Source organism: Parambassis ranga, chromosome 9 (genome assembly GCF_900634625.1).
Source record: "Parambassis ranga chromosome 9, fParRan2.1, whole genome shotgun sequence".
NCBI classification, from domain to species: domain Eukaryota; kingdom Metazoa; phylum Chordata; class Actinopteri; family Ambassidae; genus Parambassis; species Parambassis ranga.
Window position 1 is genome coordinate 6430715 of NC_041030.1, and position 22794 is coordinate 6453508.

Sequence of the window (22794 nt, forward strand, 5' to 3'; positions counted from 1 at the left end):
AAAATGTTGGTTTCAAGAAGAGAAGTTAATGTTCCATTTTAAATGCTTTTAAATGCTTTTTTTATTAACAGGTGTATATACATAAAAACTTTGAAGGTGTAGACTACATTTATTTTAAAAAAGTGATTTAGCTTTTCATATCATTAAAGCAAGGTCTGATTAAAGATGTTGTTTGACAAATATATGAAGGGAGCACGACAGACAAACTGTGCCTGTAATTAATGTTGAATGACTTTTCTCCTTTGAATAGTTGAAGATTAGAAGCAGGTGTTACACAAATGCATCATACCCACAAAGAATTCAGTCTTTCACCCATAAAAAGCCTTTTTTAATAAAACAGTTTCCTCGAGACATTTCATTTGACCTCAGACCCGGAGGCTTGTATAATGCACTTAACACTCTAAGTCACAAGTGTATTTTTATAGCAGCACAAAACAACACTTTTAGCGCAGTGTGAAAAGCGTGTTCGCTAAAAAATGCACCTCTCTAATAAATACGAATAATTTCAATCTTTAGACAGTAGTTCACCCTCTTTTTGTCTCTCTCTGTATCTCAAATACACACACACACACATGCACACAAACACACACACACGCTGCAGATGGAAGAGAGGGGCCACTCTATGTCTCGCCAGGTGCTCAAGCAGGAAAAAAAAAAAAGGTCGCTCACAGTGCCATTTCCTCTCACACACAGGCAGGCCTGGCCCAAGCACACTGGCACTTTGAGCTCATTACTGGCTATTCACATAATCCTTTCTCTGTGTCCTCTCTGTGAGGATACTAATTTCACAACGAGCCTGTGCTCACAGTCCATTTGTTCAAAGATAGTGGTTTAGAGAGAGGAAGGGGATGCACAGTGCAGATTGAGACTAAAAGCTAGTCTTAACGGGGGGATACCGCCACAGTTTTTCCCCCCTCTCTGAAATGAAAGACAATCGCGTAACTACCCTCCATTTTTCTCCATTTGCTGCTCACCAAATGTATTCGGAGGCATTATACTTCGCTGAAAGAGACCCGCTTTTTTTCAATTCAATTTCAAGAACCAATTTTCTCCTATTATTGCCTTTAAGAGCGAGGCAGAAGGAGCAAGTCTTCAGCTTGTTTGTCATGTCCCCCTTTCCCCTCATCTCCTCCTATTAGGTTATTGTACTACTTAGCAGATGTCTATCAGTGGCAGGAAATAATCTTCAAACCAAAACCCTGTGACCCATCATCCAGCTGGGCTGTCTTGCTGAGGTCAATCCCTGTGAAGGTGCTGTAGAATGTGTGTGATCACACACACACACACACACACACTGCTTAAAAAAAAACCTGCACTCCACTCACTCATCAAATCCAGTCACAGGTCTCATATTACAGCAGCACAGGGATATCTCAAAAGCTGGATGTCTATCGGCTCTTTCCCGTTCTGCTAACGCTGCTGCAGGGTTTGCAATGGGGGTGGAAGATCAGTCCCATGAGATGAGGGAATAAGCCGGAATCAAGAGGCGGTGGGCTTGGCAGAGGGCTATTTCTTAGTTAAAAGGTTCTTAGACTGCAGAGGAGATCAGAGGAGATGGCTCCCCGCGCCCAAAGCTGTCTGCTCAGATAAGCATCCTGCCAAGTGCGGGGTGTAACAGGGTGGTCATGGGTGAATAAATGTGTGTGTGCGCGTGTTTTGAGCTACACATGTTTTAAGGTGAAAGAAAAGACTGAGGCAACGGATACTGAGGGCCGGGCATCAAACCTAAGTGCTTTTTTGATGCAGACTGAACTGTTAGGAACCAAAACAGAGCATTTATTGGATGGTCAGACTCATAGTCTGCTGACTTAGTCTCTGTTTGGACAACTCCTAATATATGTGAGCAACCTATTTGTACAGTTCAATATTTATGAGCTATAACTCAGCTCATTTTCATTTACCATGTTTAAAGTAAACGAAAAAAATACCAAACCGTTGTCAAACAGCATTTTGGCATTTGACTACAGAGCGACAGACACACCAGTGATTAGGTGTAAACGCTCAGAGCGGTGCTTGCGAAGAGCCTTCGTACAACTTTAGATCAGCCTTAATTTATAGAGCTTGGTGTAATGGTTGGGACAGTGCGTGGTTTACTTACTGCTGTTTGCTATAAGCACACTCTTCATAAAGAGTTTGAAAGGAGAGAAATGGTAAAATACAGAAAACCAGCCATCAGGCTTATAATAAGTGTTTCCAGTAAAGCTCCCTCCCAGTGTTGGACCAGCAGTGGTTCAGGAGCCTGGCAGACAGCCTCCACAATGAGTGAGGGCGGGGCTTCATCCTAATTGAATGGTGACCCTGCCGTCTCACTATGGGACGCCCCATGCAGTGCTTTTAACAAGCTGCTGTGTCTCCCCTCTTAATAAGCCCAAACAAGTTAATCCAATCGACACACTCAAACCCTTTCTTTTTCTTTAACAAGGCACTGCCTCTACCCCGTTAATCCCTGGTCCCCCCCTCCACCCCCTTCTCCGTCACCATACCGTCACATGAATGGAAGCAGAGTGAAAGGCTCCATTAGGAAGGACTGGCAGTGAAGCCTTTTCGGCTCTGCTTTCCACACACCAGCACTAAATAATTTGTACTCATACTGTATATTCAAAACATCCACACACTAATGCTCACATGTGCCTGATATAAAAGTGGTCTGTTTGGACATGGCACACAATGAGAGGGTTATGTTCGCTGACCCTGATCCACATACACACACCAACTGCAAAACCACACACAAACAAAAAAATTCTGAGGGGACGTTTGCCGACAGGCACGCACTCCGGGACATAAAAAAAGCATTGTTAACAAACCCTCCCAGCTCCACAAACAAGAGCTACTGATTCCCTAACAATACAAGCCCCTGGATGCACTCACCCACCAGCTCTGCACAACCTCACACCAGCACAATAAATAACCTGCACAACAAAAGGCCATTGTGTGTAAAAGCCTACAGTTTGGCCATTATTGCCATGATATACAGTGTTAGTATAACATATTGGCAGCTGAGCCTTATATATATGATCCAACATGGCACTGTTTATTGGGGCTTATACGGTCTTGTATGCGGAGCGGTCGTATTTATAAGAGCTTTCTCTACAGATGAAGGGCATCTTGGCAAAAACACTCAGCTGTTAGTTTTCCATATTCCAGTCAGCTTCAATAGCTTCACCCATGGGATGAAGGCTGAGGAATGTCTGGCAGTCCAATAGCAGCGAGTCGTCTGTCATCTTTAATCAAAACACGCATACCTACACTAATGTCAACCCTGTAATAGCCATGAGGACTAATTGACTTCACAGCCAACTACTGCATCTTTGTGCTGGGCCAGTTATTTATGCTAAATAGCAGGCTCAAGTGACAACCAGGCTCAGAATTTTGAGGTTGTGTGCTGTGTTTAACTCACCAGATGTGTGTTTAAAGTCACCAAGTTTGGGTTAGTGCGTCACAAATACAGGGAGTCGAGGCAAATCGTCTTTCCTCTGCCTGAGCTAACTTCCACTTTGTCTGGCCTGGGATTCATAACAAGGTCTGCTCGTTGACACAAATAGGTGAGCACTGTACAGTGGTTACAGTAAGCTAATCCCAATTAGTCTGACCGTCCCATCAGCTAATCACAGGTGACACACTTAAGCAACAACAGGTTACGGCACTGTGTAGCGACACAGCTATCTTTGTCCTCAACAGGCCTGAAAGCTTATTTAGAAGCTACTGTAACTACTGGCAGCCATTTTTACAGAGCACAGTCTAAACTTAGAAACAGAGCTAAAATTCTATGTGTCCTCGCCATCACCTTCTTTTTGACTGAATTTATTTATTTTTTTATCTTGAGCATAAAAAACTTTTCTTGGATGCTTCCATATTTTTGGTCAATCTTGCCTTTTCTGTCTGTTGCTACTGTTGCCCAATTTATTTGCATTATTTACAACAGAGATCTTCCTCAGATTTCATCAACATTGCGTAACTGTATTTGGCAAAGACATCCATTAAGTCTTGCAGTATTGTTTTTAAAGTCATTAAACTCAAACAGAACAATATGTAGTAGTCCATGTTTTCTTTGTATTGTAGCATTAAAGGCGCCACACAGGGAAACAACACATCTCAGTATAGTCTGTTCATTCCCTGCGCTGTTTAACCAAACTCTCTCTTACAACATGACTGAGTCTCTGCGCTCCTGATCATGCCAGTGTGGGACTTTGAGCAATGACAGCATGGCTTAAGACTGTCAGACAAACCACAGGGGAAACACATCCTCCTCCCTTCTTATTGCCTCAGCCTTTGTTGTATTGTTTTACAGGGCAGCAGCATCAGTTGTCATCTAACACCAGAAACCATGTGAATGTCGTGACCACTGTGGAGGTTAGCTACGGAGTTCATGAACTGAGCTGATGATACACCAGAACAAACTGAGATCTGAGAAAAGACCTCCAAAGAATAATTTAAATCAACAGATTAATCTTAATGAAACAAAACAAAACAAAAAACATTCATTTAAAAAAAAAAAAAAAAATCTCGGGTACAGAATCAGCCTCACCATGCAGGAAAGGCTTCCTAACATAAATCACACACCCTCCACAGTAACTTCAGCCAGATGTGAAAAATGAGCCGTGCTTTGAGGTTTTCACGCTGGGATTTATATTTTCCTCTGTAAACCTTATTACACACCATTTGTAAAGCATTGTTGATATTGCAAAATTTCTTATCCCAATGTGACACAATCCTTTATTGTCCCAGACAGGTCCATTCATGGCTTAACACAACAACAATAAAACAAGGCTCCTTTTTTTTCTTCCTCTACCCATCCTATGGCAGCTCACTTGAATATTCAAACAGTGTTCATTGTCTTTTTTGTGTTTTGTTCATTGTTTGTTGTGCTGTCATTCCTCAGCTTGGCTCCTGAACTTCAAAGAAAGGCTTATGTCAATTTATGATGAAATGGAGTGAGCAGGCGAGAGAAAAGACAGAGAGAAGAAAACCTTCACGCAAAATGGCCCTGCCTCAAAATGTATGCTTATTAATGGGTGTTCAATAAATCAATGGAATATAATTAAATTCAAACAATGTGATTTCTTTTTTTTTCCCCACTTGCTGAAGCCTGACTCCAAGCATTGCTCTCTGCAGGGCCTAAGGTGACCCCAATTCCTATGGTCCAAAGGACAACTCTCTGTCTTTCACTGGAGGGTGTCACAGATCCAATAGTCAGTCATGCATAACATTAGTGTGTTGTGAAGCCACAAGGCAATCAAATAGTGCACCGTTGAAATGTTGACACTGATCTCATTTGATATATCTCAAGTGTGACAAAGCCATTCTTGCTCTGCTGGATATTAAGGACTCTAAAAGAGAGGATGACACAAGTGCTCACAGCTAAGCTAGTTGGAGGAGAGGAAACAGGCGTTTTTTTTTCTTCTCACTGCAGTTTCCATCACTGAGACTCAGCAGCCTTTCCTTTTACTCCATAATATGAGCTATCCAGCTGTTGTCATCCTTCTCCCTCTTGAAGCTGGCCCTGACCATGCCGGCTGAGGGAATCCAATTGGACAGAGTGGGAGGTGAGCCTGCGGTTGGTAATCACCTGCTGGCTAAAGGCACAGATGGCACAAACATCAGCAAGATGTTTGTGCAGCAGCGATCCAAGAAGCCTCTCTGACAGCCTGACAGACAAATCCAGAAACCTGAGAAACACACAGCAAGCTGAGGAATTACTGCATGCAGATTTGATGCAGAAACCTGGCAACCTGGCAGTGAGCGAGCCACCTGAAGTTACATCCCCGTGCTGTTTTTGCAGGCAATGTGATGGTGCCAGGGATCGAGGATAGGGGAAGTTGGGCAGGCTGTAATGATTTAAAATAGTAGATGCTTTCCATGACAAAACCAACCCGATAAGGCTTTATGTTATCAGCGAGTTTGACCAGCCACAGAGAGAATTGAGAAGCGAGGTCATCGCAGAGATAACGGCATATGTGGAGACTGATTATCCCGTCCCCTCTCAAGGAGGGACAATACATTTTGATACCTTTCAATTCTCCTCCTGTAATTTCTTTTATCGGCTTGCTCTCTCAGGTTTCAGCCTTCAAGGAGAACATCACCATTCCTACATCTGTTAAGATCTAGTCTTGACTTCTTCTGACAAACCAGAGAGTCGATTTAAGCCTGTGCTGGGATTAACAGGCGATATATTTGCTGATATATTTAACAGTTTGCAGAGGCATGCTGCTATCACTGAAATCAGGTGCAAAGCCTGTTAGCTTTTTCTCTCTCAGCTCTAGATGAAGGAAGTTGGATGAAGTCATTTAGTTTATTGATGTTGCTGGCAGAGATTTTTTATGGTAGTCAAGGCTCCCAGCACATCAAACATATCAGAGTAAAAAGGCCCTGGAGACATCCTTCTTCTTGAAGACTCCCCAGCAGATGAGCTCCTTCTGCTCTGTGTGTTGCTGCTTGGTGCCTTGGTTTGTCCTTCACAAGAGACAGGTAACACTGCCAAGACCCAGTAATTAGTGCAGATGGAGACTGTAATACTCTCTTCCCCTCCCTGCAGAAATGCCAAGGGAGGCAATCTATAAATTCCTGCATATTAATGCAATTTAAAACCACTTCCGACACCTTGCTGGAGGGAGGTGATAAAAAGGTGAAAGGCAGACTACCTGGTACACAGCTGCTGATATGTCAGTGACATCAGTCCTGTCTCAGCAACTTTCTGAGCCAACACCCCACCCCACCCACCCCCCAAAATAACTTGATAATCTCTTTCCTTTCTTAGTAAATGCTCAAATCCTGACCTCAGGTCTTACAACTGGGTCTCTATCAATAATTAAATGGTAATCTAAAAACCCATTTTAGTTGGGTCATCTTTCTGCGCCATTGTCCCCGCTTCTCTTCTTCCTCCGTCTATTTTTTCCTCTTTCTGTAAGATCTAGTTAGAGATTCCATTAGCATGAGAAAGCAGGCTGGTAATTGTCTTCACCCTACTGAGTGATCCCTGGATAGAGGATTAGGCAGAGAGAAAGCCCTATTTCAACTCGGAGCACAGATGCTGCCCACAGCCACCCACTCCAGATTAGATTAGACTGCAGAGGGATGAAACCGAATGGTAACTTCAAGAAACATTAAACATAAAGCACAGACAGGATGTGAAAGCCACAACTTTTGTTCACATTTCGGCACCAGCTGTGACCCTCTTGTTTTACCCCCCCCCCCCCCCCCCCCCCCTCTCTCTCTCTTTTTGGAACTGTTTCTTTTTAATCTACTAATATGCTTTTCTGTTGAAAATAGGGATTGGGGGAAGGCAGCTTATAGTTTCTCTCTCCCTCTCTCCCTGATATACACAGAGTATTTAGAGCTGAATCTCCCTAAATCATCCCCCTGGGCCACCCTGTCCGTCACTAATCTGCCCACCACCGCCCACTCATAAGGAGGTGTCACATTTCTGGCACTCCTCCACGGGATAAGCACTTCAAACACCAGAGCTTCTCCACTTGACCTTTCCACGGAGATGATCGATTAAGCCTATTGGATTTATTCCATAAACAGGCAACCATTACATCAAAAAGGCAAGGAATTTACCTCTGAGGCACAACTTAAAATCCATATAAGCTTCATGAGGATTCCAATTTTTATTGGCTTTTTTAATCCACTTCTTGCATCACATTAATAAGCACAGAGGCTGCTCAGCGGCTGTTAAGGCATTTCAATAACCTACCTGTAATTATTGAAACAAATCATAATGACAACAAAGTGAAATCCATCCATGAACTATTTAATGCACTGCCTTGACAGACAAGGATAAAGTGTAGTACAAATAAAAAAAAACAAAGAACAGTTGGTACTGAAGAGTTAAACAAATGTATGTCATCCACGCTTTGTTAAAAAGAGAAAAAAGCAAACACTGCAGAGTGAGGCAGGGGCTTCTTTACTTTGCTTTTCACCTGTTCAGGAAGCTCTGTGGGGTAAAACAAGGAGCATGGAGGCCAGCGTAAAAAAACAACAGCAACAACAAAAAAAAACTCTTGCTTGCAGCATGAGCCATTAAGTTACAACACTGCAGGCTTCCTGTTTTCATGCTTGAACACCTTCTACAGGCTTTCAGCAAGGACAAGAAACAATCTCAAGTGAAACAACAGGCAGGAGTAACCGAAGAAGACAGAGAGTATGTCAGCGACAGAGTGCTTTTAAACCACAACAAATCACACATCACTTCAAATCCCATTTGTGAAAGTTAAAACAGGAAATCTAAACCCAGTTTCAATTCACCAGAAAAAAGGAGGATATCTTTCTCTGAGGAGCTCAACCAGACTCCTCCTGCTGATGATCACAGTGGCCGGCGAGCTCGGCTTCATCTCTGAGGGACGCCTGCTCTATGGTAATCATATCCTATTTGAATAATGAGGCAATACCGCCACTCCTGCTGCCCATTCCCCTTGCATCCTTGACTGGAGTCTTTGATAGACACTAATTCTAGCTCCATCTATAAAGCTCCTCTCATGCATTTTTAATAGAATCTATTACTTTAGGATTAAATTATAAAAGACTGTCCTCCTTAAATTTTTAATAGTTTGCATAATTGGTATCAGGGCCTGAACGCGAACCATAAAAACCCAGTTTGTACGGGACTGAGCTCCAGATCAAGTCAGGCAAAACCGCTGCACAAAAATGACCCACATGGCAATATGACACTATTACACACAGACACACATCTGCACATGCTCATGGACACACAAATGAGAAAGGCCATTATAGCTTTTGTTTAACTGGCGGGGGCTCTGAATGACAGGGACAATAAGGTCAGGGACCATGAGAGAGAGAGAGAGAGAGAGAGAGAGAGAGAGAGAGAGGGAGGGTTGCATTTGGCTGCTGAGCTCCTGCAGGACCCTGAAGCAGGAGGAGTCACCTGATGGAAACAGGAGACATAAACCAGGTGTCCACGGACACCTGCTTCCACTGATGTCAACTGTGACCACAACACTCACCAGGGCAGACAGCAAAAACTACTTAGCAGGTTTACAGCCTGCCTTTGTCCCCACAGTCACTGATAACCATGTTCAGTCAGCTTAAATGGAAATGTATTTCCCCTCTCTGGTCCCAGTTCCAGGCAGATCAGCCACAAGTTAAATGTCATCTGCTCTCTCTCTCTCTGCATCTCCAGCCTCGGCTCTTTCCAATAACAGGCAGCATACAGAAGAGCAAATGTGTCTGAGGCATCTCCTCTAAACTAGAGCCCCCTTAGAAATCTATGCACGTCACCATCCCCCAAATTAGCACCACAGGGACACCCTCCTCACCGCCCCCGCCTGCTGGCGGCAGCTCTTTGGCATATCTGTACCGGGGAAAATATTTCACACTGTATGAATTATTAAGTGCGGGGCCAGTGCTAAGCAGTGTGGAGATAGACCAGTTATTCACAGCTCTATTGGGACGGATGCGTCGGAAACCCGGGCCGCTCGCCTATCAGATCGTTTGTCACGAGCGATAGACAATTTACAATGAGAGAATTTTTCAATTTATTCATTCTGCTGTCACTGCAGTTTTCCACCTCCACTCATTTCACTCAACAACCCCCCCCACTTTAAGTCTGTCTCCTCTGGTGAGGGGCTCCGTGCCCGAACCAGCCGCCTGCCTCCCTGTCTGATCCTGTTGCTCACTTTGTGTTTTCTAAGCCTGAGGAGGAAGGTGTGGGGTGAAACATATGTGCAGAAGGCACGAGGAGAGCGAATCCGCTGCTTTAATCATCTTAACAGAGGTAAAGGTGTGCTGGGGACATCTGAGACAGCTGAAGAGTTCAGGCCACAGTGATGAAGCTGTAACTCTGTGATAAAACCAATGAACAGAAAGCCAGGTATGAAGGAGCGGTAGACACAATAAAAACAAAACAATATAGAAGCATGTAAAAGATTGCATTTAAACAAAATCAGTCCTTTTTTTAATTGATGGGAATTTTATTCAGGAGAAAGAGAGGACCCAGGGGGCAGGATCCTGCTTGTTCTCACTTAAGAGGAAATGCCAAATAACAACTCCCACGCAGATAGTTAGAGGACCTCAGCACAAATGTCTGGCAGGCTGCAATTTCAACATTAATTACTGAAGGTGAACCAGCTGTCAAAACAGCCATGGATTTCATTTTTGTTCACAAATACCCTCTGTTAAAAGAGGACCAACCAGAGAACAGACCAGCCACAAAAGCCCAGAGCAGCGAATCACTTCATGAGATGGGAATTCATGGTAGACAAAACACGGATAATGTTTTGTAATGTTGTTTCTCTCTCTCTCTAAGCTGAATATACAAGAGAAATAGAAAATGACATCAGCAGCTTTATAGGTCTAAACGCTCAGTGAGAGCAGTTTGACCTGTAAAGCAGCCCAGAGTGTTTCTCTATCTGTGATGTCCTTTGAAAGCCTGACGCAAACAGGTTGCACTGAATAGGTCTTGATGTGAAAGGCAGAGATGTTAGATAAATGTCCTCACAGCCAAGGCATCTGCCCTCTTCCTGATGATGCATTCTTATACTCAAATACCCACTCCCCCTTTACACACACATGCACACACACACACAGACATGCAGTGCCAACAATCCCACTGAGGGCAGCGTTTGTTTGGGGACAAGGTGACCCTGTTGCCTAGGGGCCTGTGAACAGGCACAATGAAGGCCTCTCATCCTGCACACACCCAGCCGGCTGTGTTGGACTGATGTCGGGTGGAGGGGAGAGGCGAAGGCAGGGGGGGTGGGGGTGGAAGAGGGTGTGTGTGAGAGGCATCACAACACCCTTCTACTGCAGTTTTAAAACCCTATTCAGGAAGCCCCCTGAGATAGCTCCTTTCACACCCTGCACAGACGGAGCAAAATCCCCGCTTGTAACCCAGAGTCACGCAGTCAACAGATGGAGCAGCTATTGAGTGAAGGATCGCGCCGGCAGAGGCGGCTCCCCATCCATCCCAGCTGGAAACAATGGGGCAGCAGGTCAAGAGTGCTGTCTCCAAGAGGAGGGGGTCGGGGAGGAGGGGGCATGCTTTGACACGGTCGAGCAATGCGAGCACTTTGAAACTGAAGGAACTGAGAGAATCTTTTTTGGATGACGGGTGACGGAGGGGGAGGAGGCTCGTGGCTGCATGCGAGGAGCTCGGGCCTGGTTGCCGGGGATCAGACTCAGGTGGGGGTGGGGGTGGGGGGGTTTGTGTGTGTGTGTGTGAATCTGGGACAGCAGTGTTTAACCTGCAAACAAGAACAAAAAGACATCCCTGCACACACATTTGCATGTTCAGAGGAAAAACACAGACGCACAGTTTAACATGAATTTCAGGGACCAACTGTTACAGACGCTCGCTCGTCTTTGTGCATAGAAAGCAGCACATGAAGCACAGAGAACTTCATTGTAGATACTGCAATGAGGCTATATAGACAAAAAGGAGAGAAAACCTTTACCTCTGTGAACAGTTGCACTGCCCTGAGGACATTTTGGAGTGGATACACTTAAAATTTGAAGTCAAGCATTACAAAACTAGGCCACAAAACTTTTTTTTGGTTTTAAAGGATATCATTAAACAACAAATGCTACACTTAAACAATGCCTGACTGTTCAAATATTCTCCCAGAAGCATCGCGTGAGATAAACTGCCAGACTGAAGCCTATACTGTGCAAGTTAGATCCCCCTGATCGATGTTTTTTTAAAGGGTATGAGAACTGTGCGCCACACAGCTATCAATAGCCACATGCTCAATCGCTCGTGTGTGTGCGCATACATGGTTGTATGACCACACAGATGATCACAAAGCAGTCGTAGCTCGCCGTAGGGGAAAGTATATCCATTTCCATTGACCAGCAGTCTTGCTATCATGTGGCTCTGACCTGGGAGTCAATTAGTCAGCTAGGTTGCCGTGCCTCACTGGGTTTCCATGGCCAGACAGGAGACAAAGACACACACATTGATGAGGGAGGCATGCAGCAATCACACAACCTCTCTGTCTTTATAAGGCTGAGAGTGAGATGCCAAGTGCTGCTGCCACATGTTCCTCATCCTTGAAAGGTTTGGTTTATGGGGCTTTTTTTTTTCAACAGGAAGGCACTCATTACAAAGCAGAGGGTGTCGGGAGCATTGCAGCAATTCTCCATTAACAACCACTTGACAAGAGTACAGAGACTCAAAAAAGACTTCCTACCACTCCGGAAATGTTCACAAATCACACCTAATTAAACACAAAAGCTTAGTCCATGAAATCAAGAACGCAGAAAGCCTTTCAGCACAGAGGTAGGACGTTTTTTTTCCCTTCTGTATTGTGAGAAACATACATTACAAGGAGAACTTTATTTCACTGATGTTTATTTCTTCTTTACAGAAATAGTCAGCAAACCACAGTGGAACAAAAGGATGAACTGTTATTCTATCTTCCCTAGGTCACATCACAATACATAAATGGTTTGCCATTTCAGAACATGCTGCTGTTATGGTATTTGAGCCCAAAATTAAAAAAAAAAGCCTATTCAACCACACCACACGGTCAGGGATCAATAAGTGCTCAGAAAAAGAAAATGCCCATAAACAGAAAGGCTTTTATTCAGAGTGCCACAATGCAGATGAAAGCACAAAATGCACCTGGAGAGCAGCCGAAGACAACAGAGCCCACAGAGTTATAGAGGTGGGTCCAGAGAGCACCATCTATCTCCACAGCAGCTATTAGATTTCTAATATTGTTGGTTTTAAAGAAGCTCAACTCTCCTTCAACAATGAGACAGATTCAGCCCCAGTTGCCCCCTTTTCCTTTTCAGTGTGGTCTCACAAGGTCCTCTTGGTTTTCTGCAAACAATGCTGCTGGGTTGTGGCCCTTATTTAAAAGATTAATAGGATGCTGTCTTGGCAGAGAAGCAATCAGTGAGGTTTCTGTGACAGCAGAAAATGTGTGAAAACAAGGCAAAGAGGAGAGACCATTGTCACGGTTACCAACTGGCTGCCGCAGCTCAATTGAGATAGCTGAGGCTTTCAAGCCCAGCTGTCAATCAAGGCAGCGAGCATCAATGGGGCAAATTTAAATGATAAAACGATAAGTCATGAGCAGGCGATTTCGCTGTCATCAGCACAGGGGCTGTTTGAGAGTAACTCACCATGGGTGCAGAGATTTCACTGCAGCCATATGGAATTTGGTTTTGCATCGACTTGCTGGCTTCACCCCTCAATCATGACAGAATGTGTAATCACCAAATGTCTTCCTCTCAATCCCTGTTACAACTGGCAGCACATTGCTGCCACTAGAGATGGGGAACAAAATGGAAAGCTGACTAAAAGACAAGCTTTAAGTGACACTTAATTTGAGATACCCAGGCATTCTCTCAGCTCCAGTAAACAGGATCCATCAAACTTCGCCCACAGCCTGTATGACTCTGCAGCTGTCTGTGGGGAGACACGCTGCAAGCCTGAGAGACCCACAGTTATCAGGAAGACTGATAAAGAAATCAAGTCCTTTAATAGTTCCTAAAAAAACATCCAGAAGAGACATTTCTTTGCAGCCATGTCTAGAGTAGCACTTAAAGCATCTCTCCTTTAAAAGCAAATCCATCAAAATAACAGTGGGACACAGTGCAGCATCCATGGCTCAGCTACTGGCCTGAGGACCTCTTCCTCAATTTTTCTTCACTAATATCTCTACTGCTATGAGTGAAGGCGAACACTGCCCTAAAGATGGGGAAAAAAAGCAAGAAAGAAGCTAATGACAGCCTTAGAGAAGATGACAGCCTGGAAAAAAACACAAGTGAGCTGGTGAAGGAGTGAGAGAAAAACACTAAACAGCTGCTTTCTCCCTCCTTCCCTTTGCTCATCCCAGGAGAGAGTCCCATGCGATCTCCCTGATCCTAGTTTGTGGCTGACAGAGGGGACCGCAGCTCTGTTCATCTCCCCACTCACAGCCCCCCCCCTTGCCGACCGCCTCAGCATCGCTCTGCTGCCAGAAGGGAAAGATGGTAGGGAGGGGGAGCAGGACTGGGGAGGGGGCCGCTACATCAAGGAGAGACTCTCCCAGTGGGTTCTCGTCAGTTCCAGGCCATTGCACCTTACTCGCTGGGATTTTGTTTACACACATGTGTGCACGCACACACACACACACATATCCATGCAGAAGCAGATGACTATTAATGGATACAATAATGTGGCCGTTTTTTTTTCTTTGGCTGTACAGTCACATGTTTTGTTTTGAAAAACTGCTGTGACAATATGAATCGCTCCAGTGACAGATCACTGCAAAAAACGAAAGCAAAAACAACAACCATTTGACGCCTCGCAGAGCTTATTTAAGTGGTGCAGGAGCAGATAACGTTCAATCAAAACCCAGCGATACGGTTGATGTGGTCAGTGGTAATGTGCAGCCAAAAGGCCTGACACACTTCCACGGTCTTTGGGGACGAAGGGAGAACAGCAGGCTGCCCCTGTGCGTTCAGTTTTTACAGATGTTGCCTTGGAGAGCGGCTGACTGGCTGGCTGTGGTGACAGCTGGACAGCTGTTCCTATAGACGCAGCCACAGAAGCATGCCATGGAGATGAAGGAGGGGGGTAGGGGAGAGTGATGTATGTTTAGTTTATCTGTATGAAGTTCCCTGGACGTGCAAAGCTGTCAATTATAGCAATGGTGCATGAGCCTGATTGAGGAAAGATGGTAGGATATGGAGACGGAGCACAGATGGGCAAATATCAGACACGGTTCTTTTAAAAAAAACTCCAATTACAAACCAGTCAATTGTAATTGTAATTCTTCTACCCTGAAGTGACTACACAAGGATGAGTAAAAACATTTAATTTGAGACACTTTTTTTATCATTATAAACAAGTAAAAGTTTAATACAAACTTCACAGGGAATTTCAAATTAATTTTTTACTTCAGCATAAAAGAGCAAAGGAAAAAATTATTTTTTAAAAGCAGGGAGGATAATTGGCTGAGCATTGAAACGACTCTGGACTTTGTGCCAACATCAGTAGCTGCTGGTGATGAAAGGCAGTTTAAATTGGGGTCACGTTAAGATATTATACCTTTATTCTGACACTTTAAAAACAGAAGTTATCTAAAAATTATATATACCTGCCAGAGAACAGAGCACGAAGCCTATAGCAACCTGACGAAAGACCAAGATTTGAGCTGAAATGTTGAAAAACACTCTGCGGTATTAAATGTTGTCACCTGCTGAATAAACACACCGCAAATCATGAGTTAAAGAGCCTGGACTGATGCCAGTCACTTCTGCCAAAACTCAAATTTGTCCTAAGCAGGCCAGGCTATTCATTATGCCACAAAAAGGTCAGCAATTTGTTCAACTCAATAAAAATGTTAATAAAACTAAGAGCTCACAAGAAGGAGCACTCACACAGCCTCTGAACAGCCATCAAAAAAGCATGAATGTGAACGTGTGTGTGTCTGAGCATAGCGCTGCCACTGCAGCATTACACAGGTCAAAGGTTGAACAGCAGCAGCCATCTAGCAGGAAATGTAGCTTTGGCCTAGTCATAATCCTGGTCAAACTCCGCCAACAAAGCATATAAACATTTACTGACAAACACACGTACACAAGCACAATTCTGCATTCTACAGAAGCCAGGAGTAGATAAGCAGCACAAAAATCTCTAATTTCACCTCACACCCTCATCCCACTCTGTTAAATAAAAGAAAGGCCCCATTATAATTATATATGAAATCTTTTAAAGGAAAAAAGTGATTACTGTGGATGCAAGTCTGGAAATGGGTGGGGGTGGGTCATTGCTAAGCAACCAGTCATTATCCTCCAGAGTGGAGCGAGGTGACCGGCCATCCGTCTAACTCTGGTGGCTCGACTGGCTCCTGTGCAACACCCCCTCCCCACTCCTTCTTTCCTCCACCACTCTCTCTCTCTCACTCTCTCCTTCTCCCTCACTCTCTCCCTCGCTTGCTCTCTCTGCCATCTCCCCGTCCGAATACAAACAGAGATAAAGAACACTGCAATCGCTCTTGACACACAAATAGGTTAACACAATAAAGCCGGCTTTGCCTGGCTCACTCGAGGGAGGAAAGCAATTCCAGCAGCAGGCAGGAGGTAATAAAACAGGGCTAGGAGTGTGTGTGTGTGTGTTTCCATACATGTCCTCATGTCAATGTTTCTATGTTTTTGTATGTGAGTGGAAGCAGGCACACAGAAGCTCTTTGGCCTCAGGGTCTAATATACCAAGGATTTTCAACCCTTTCTTGACACAAATAATAACATGGGAGAAAATGACGGAAATTCCAGGATACTCCTCCATTTAGATTAAGGAAATGGTGGCCTTATATTATACAATATAGCTGACCAAACACATAAACATTTCCCTGTGGGTCACATGCTGGCTCTCTCGTAAATGGTCTCCGGCTTGGTTAAAATTCAACAAATAAATTGAATGAGTTTTATCTGTGCACGCCTCGGCTTACTCTCCCTGATGCGGCTGCCAGGCCTGGCAATAAATGATAAAAATCTCCAGAGTTTTATTAAATCGTGTTGCATTCACGCTGAACTCAGGAAAACGGTGAGGTGGCTTCTGCAATTACAGTCCACACCAGACAACATTGTTTTCTCCAGTCAGTGGAAATTTCATTACCTTACAGCAACCGCCTTAGAATTGGGTAATAGCCTCTTTTTGTCACAGACACAAACCGTCTGTGGGAGGTGTGACACCCCATAAGTGTTATCCATTTGCAACAATATGCATCGAGCCACTCACAGACCGGATGCTGGTCGGCATAATGTGCACCGGTATTCTGTGAGATGGAGAAAGTGAATGGGCGAAATAGCGGTCAATAGCTAATTCCTGAATTCCTGAAAATGACTGTAGTGTAATCAAAAGCATTGAACCTTGATACATCCATGCAGCTGACGTGTCTCTCCTCGGGCTACACATGAACCCTTCTCTCTCGTGTGTCAATAAATACAGACAGGCTGGCACGTTGGAAGCCTGTGGAAAGACTGAACTGTGAAGAAACCCCAATTAATGCTTCTGGAAAAGTTACACAAGACGGCCAATCAATCCCCCTGCTTTCGTCCACTGTTGCCTCAACCAGGTAATCAAACAGCGAGAATGTAAAGTGGTGGCCATTGTCAACAGGGAATAAATTACCAAAGCATGAAGAGAAAACATCTTATCTGTCTGATGTATTTCCTGCTTCTGCAGAAAGCTACAAAGCCCAGGGGGGAGCAGTCAACCAAAATGCAGGGAGATGGAGATTAGGATGATGTGCGGTTCCTTGTTCCATTAAAGTTTGATCTTCCTCAATAGCCGAGGAGAATCAGATATCTCCCATTCAAGATTAAAGTACACCAGCATAGAGGGAGAGATTAATCAGAGGCCTGCATGAGATAAAACAGACTAGCTTCTGGCATGGAAAACAGTGGCAATAAAGAGTTCAGCTGATAATGTGAAACATGGTGAGGCACAATAGCAAATCAAACAGCATGTACGGGCCTCCAAAACAAATCAAAGCGCCGGCTAGACTGTGCCACGGTGGCTGAAGAAGTACAGCGGGGGCTGATCTGATAGTAACCAAGGCCTTCATTTTATTACTGGTTAAGGTTGAAGAGGGCACTGTGCGGATTTTCCCATGTTGCTCTCTGTCGCCAAGCTCTCATTCCCTCTCCTCCTCTTCTCCTTGAGATCAATGGCGCTGGGGTGATTTCACAGCAGCCTGCACTGTCACCCAGAACAAATCAATGTGACCATGAGGAAGGCAAGAGCGGCATTGTTTTTAAGGAGAGCAAATTCGCTGTTGGAGAGCTTGTCAGATTTGCTTTATTCTCTTTCTTCCCTCAAGAACTCTTTGCAAGGAGCATGCCTCCCCTCACTTTTCTGGCTGGGTTATGGAACCAACTATAAACTGCACAGCATACTAGGCTTTCACATCCTAGTATACTCGTTAACCACATATAAACTGCGCTGTTCCTCTCGACTATATTTCACATGCACATGAGCGTTTTCAAACAGAAAAAAAATGAACTAGCTGCCGCTAACCTTTCCAAACGAAAGACTATACATTAACCTCGAGGCCTGCTGAGACGTGACTTCCATTCAGCCTGACAGGGGGTGAGAGGGTAAGAGAGGGAGGAGGTCGGAGGATCGCTGCTGTCCGTCACGCACTAAGTGGCTGCAGATAACCCTGATGAGGAGCTGCCTGGGTGTCATGAGCGGAGCAGCGGTCAGGTAAACCTTTGACTGCAACCAAAATAACAGGAAATCATAAGCCACGCACTCACTCAATATATACCACTCATCAGACACACTAAAGGGAGTGCATGTGTGCCTGCAGTATATTTTAGTGCACTTACTCAAACAGAAACACACTTGAATTGAAATGCTTCTGTTTGTGAAGCCTGCCCGACAGAATTTACAGCCACGTCTCAGTCAATTTAAAGAACACTTTTTAAATGTATTTGTAGGATATAAACTTAATCTGCATAAAAGGAAACTCATTTTTAAAATTACATCTAAAGCGCCATGGATTTCATTCATTTTCACATATATATATTTGATCACATGTTAAAACGGAAGTGGCTCTGAATTATTTAGATGTCTGTGTTGGGGGTATTTGACCGTGACATTGTGGAAACGTCAACAGAGCGAAGAGAAAATGAGAGCTGCTCATATGACTTTGTTGGTACAACTATTAAGACTCAAGAGTCAATCCTTCACCTCTAAAATAGTTACACTTTGATGTTACCAAGCCTAAAGTGCATGTAGTGTGTGTTAGTGCTGGATGGCTGAAGGGTGTGTTTGTTTCTCTGCTATCATTTGCATGTAATGCCTTTTGTTTTATGTGCCTCTTGCTGTCACCGCACACAAGATGAATCTCAGTACGGTGACAACAGGGTTTATATCAAATCATGTAAAATTGCAAAATACAAGAAAAAGGGCACATCTCCTTTGTTTTGGCTGCACATGAAAAGTCTTACAACAACGGCTGTTATAGACTTTTTCTGATATGAAAGACTTTGATCAGGTGCCTAATGAGCTGCTACTGACGTGGCTTTGAGAGAGAGCGTTCATGTTCCTTTAAGTGTCCGGTGATATTTCCATGTAAAAAGCTTTGTGTTTCTCTGCAGGTTTTTTTTTTCCTTTGACAGGAAAGTATTTTTTTTTTCCATTTACAGTATTAATGGACAATGAATTGGTTTAAAAATACTGTTTCACTTGCATGAATAAAAAGCTACACTTTCAGTAATAAAGTCCACACGGGAATTGACATGCAGGGTTGTCAAGCCTTGAGACACACGCGCACACACATCTGTATCTACTATTTTAGTAGATGTGCCAAAATGAGTTTTGCTGCCTCTGGGTAGGTGTTGAGACAATCAAACCATGCAGGGATTAAAAAAGATTAATACACAGCACAGGAAATTAAACTTCAGCGACTTTAACGATATTCATGAGTGCTGCTCACTTATTCACTTCAGGCGGCCACTTTAATAAGCAAAGAATACAGGACCCCAAATGCTATCAATCACTCAAACTAACATACACGTTGAGTTTGAGAAAATTGATATAATGCCAGGCTTCTCTTAACATATTACTTTTGTAAATGTGTTGCTAAAATATGTCGTCTGCCTTCCCACTGCAGGCGGTTTAAATTAGTACAGCAGATTAGACTTTACTTAAGTAATTTAGATGATCTTTAGGCCATCAGTAAGTAAAGAGTGGAAGAAATTGCTGTTGTGATCAGTATTCAGGTAAAAGTGCCAGATTGTGGGATGACTGCAGAGAAAAGAGTGAAGGAATTAAATGTGAGTAAAGTCACTTGAAGGTCCACTGATACAAAAAAAGAAGCAGAAAAATAAGGAGGCAAAACAAGATCTACAAACTACAAAAGGTAATTCAGTGACCTAGATATTAAAGCTTTTCTGCCATTCTGTTCTCCCCCTGCCTTGTCCAACCATCATGTTGAGTTAAGGCAAGCATTATGCTGGGAAGACTATTTGTTTAGGTGAGGAGCAGGCGCAGAGCTAATATGAGCACAATTTGCTCAGCAGGTCACAGGCGCAGGGTGGAGGAAGTAAATGAGGCAGTTCTGCCCCCTCGGGTGCAGCTCCTGCCTCATACATCACTGGATGTTTTATTCAATACAGTCAGGAAGGCTCTATGGCAGGTGCCCCGACTGTGGGGGCGCCTGCCCTGCTGTAGGGGCCCATATTACATTCGTTGAGCTGCCTATCTGCGGGGCTGCTGGGGAGAGAATGACTGGAGCCGGCGAGGAAGATAAATTCTGAGGATGCTTGTAGTCTAATGATAAAACATACTGTGTGCAGCTTTTCACTGCACAGTCAGCATAATGTAGAGGCTCATTTATGTGCAGTGTGAGCAATGAAGCTAAATATTGCAAAGCAACCTCAGCAACCTATGAGGCTCAAAGTTCACACAGCCTAAACTTTTAACAGCACATACACACATACATATTCAAGACAATCAGACCTTTTCTGGCTGCCTTCTTGGCTCTGGCTGCTAGAGGACAAATGTGCTCAAGAATTCACAGGACAATGACAAATTGCCTCCAGACCTCAATGCAGCACAGAGCATCATCTATGTCGCCGAGCATAAAGTGAAAAGTTTTACGCACACATCTCCATGAATTTTATGAGTTCCTCGATAAAAGCCTGTCGCACAATACAGGCACGCTATAAAAAAAAAAGATTGTATATCATTAACACTCCGGGGCGAAAATCACTAATTGCAGCAGACACTTCAGTCACCCCCTCCTCCCCCACGCGGTGACGCACGGGGGCGTACAGATGAGAAATTCGCACCTTTTGCTCTGAGCCGCAACTCCTCTAGTGCCACATCTCCCCGTCAGCGGTGCCTGCGGTGCATCCCCCCCGACAATACACTTAATTGCTACCCATACTTGAAAAGACCAATAATACACATCAAAGCAGTTCCTAAAGCCATTCTGCGGCGGCTCTCTATCAGGTCGATTTTTACAACACTTCCTTTATTGTGGGTCACGCATGGAAACAAAGGGTTTAAATCTCAGACATCGTTATGTGAGCTGCATCCTGGGAATAGGGAGCATCTACAAACATTCATTATTTTCTGCCATTCCACTATTTACCATCTCAAAAGAACCCAGCGAGGCTCCGACAGGAACTACAGGAACGCTTATAAAGAAATGACCCCAAACATTCAGAATGTGCACAACTTAAAGAACAACACGAATTGGAAATATATTTACCATAAATTGCTCCGTGGTGCAGACTAGAACTCCATGCAGATTGTAGCGTTCACTGAGCAATCTGTCTCATACTTCTGTGGTCCAAATTAAACAGGATTCATTCTTGTAACCCAAAATCCAGCTGCTGCTTTGTCGATGTCAAATGTTGATTAAGTTTATCCTCGTCTTCCGATGGTATGCAAATATACCGGTAACCCTGCAAATTAGATTCCACACTCTAGCCTCTAGCATGCAAAGTTAATAAGATTTGCCTTTTTTTTTTCTTCTCTCGACTCGGCTGCCAATTTCTGTCGAGGGCAAAAGCGCAGGTCGGCAATTTCAGAAGCGTCCTCAGAAGGATTGCGCACCAAGTGCGCTTCGGCTTTTCAACGGTTTTAGCCTCCGACACAAAGTAAAGGCTCCTGGATGCTCTTCTTCTTGCTTGAAGAAATCTCCAAATAAAATAACTCTTAATGATGGAATCACTGGGTGGTTGAACGGCTACGCAGTATTCCAAAACCCCCCGCTGTTACGCATGGGTTTAAAGTGGTCCGCCTGCTCGCTAGACGACCTTATGTGAAATGTAACATGCGCACGTTAGTAATATTATCTAGGCAATATAGTGCGGAGGTACCCTGAAAGACATCAAGGCTGGGCCAAAGTAGCTGCCTGAAATATCCTAAACTGATGCGCTGCGTAGTAAAATCCCGGGGATCAGGCTCTGCTCCGTTCGTCACTTTCTCCGTGCTGTCGGCAGCCTCTCCGAGATGTCTTGCCTCCCGATTCACACTCAGATTTCCAGCTGAGGTTGTGGAGTAGCCTCGACAGTAGAGCTCCGTGAAGCTCTCTTTGGTATTTTTTTTTTTACCAAATAAGAAATGATTAGGTCTGAATAAAAGAGCTAGCTACTTCAGGCAGCTCCGGGATGCGGTCCTGCCCTTCTGCCGAGCTGCCGAGACTGACAATAACCCGGAACGCTGCAGACTGTCAGGCTGCACAGACCGCCCACCGACCAATCACTGTACTGCGGGAATAGAAACATTCCCACGGGCTGGCCAATCATCGGTAATTGAGGACTGTTACCATAGAGATGCTCGGCGTCTAAGCGTCTGAAACCACGTTGTTTATTCGCAGAAAAACGGAAAAACCGCTTGATATAAATTGGCTTGACAGAATGCAGATTGCAGTGTTTAATCACTCTTTTATCCGTCACAGCGTCGCAGCCCTTTTTTCCTCCTCAGCAGCCCAGTCAAAGGTTAAAGGAGCCCTCCTCCTCTCGGTTCGACCCTGCAGGCAGTGCCTTTGAGCAAGAATCAGTCCAAAGCTGCTCTGCGGGGAGAAGTGAAGATTACTGTCCAACCTGAATATCATGATTCATTAGATAATGAATCCACTGTTTATGACTTAGTGCAGTGATCACTTTACAATTTTCAGTTTGCTGCATAAAGAGCAGCTGCAGAGACATGTTTGTCTACAATTATAATGGATGTAATGCTTTTGAACACTCACACTGCCTACTCTAATGCTAAATCACCTAAATAGCCTATATTTCAGCATGACAGCATCTTCTAAACAGTGTGACAAATCAGTGGCTGTCTACTTAACTTTTTTAGAATTCCATCACTGACACCTCCAGCTT

At 44.2% G+C, this 22794-nt stretch overlaps 1 protein-coding gene across 1 annotated transcript in view; it reads right to left on the reverse strand.

Moving 5' to 3' along the window:
• fam222aa (family with sequence similarity 222 member Aa) overlaps positions 1–22097 on the reverse strand; it is a 42524-nt gene extending 20427 nt beyond the window's left edge. Inside the window, exon 1 of the mRNA XM_028415209.1 lies at positions 21177–22097. The gene's annotated coding sequence lies outside the window, so the exon portion shown is untranslated. The remainder of the gene's footprint in view (positions 1–21176) is intronic.
• Positions 22098–22794: the final 697 nt, after the last annotated feature.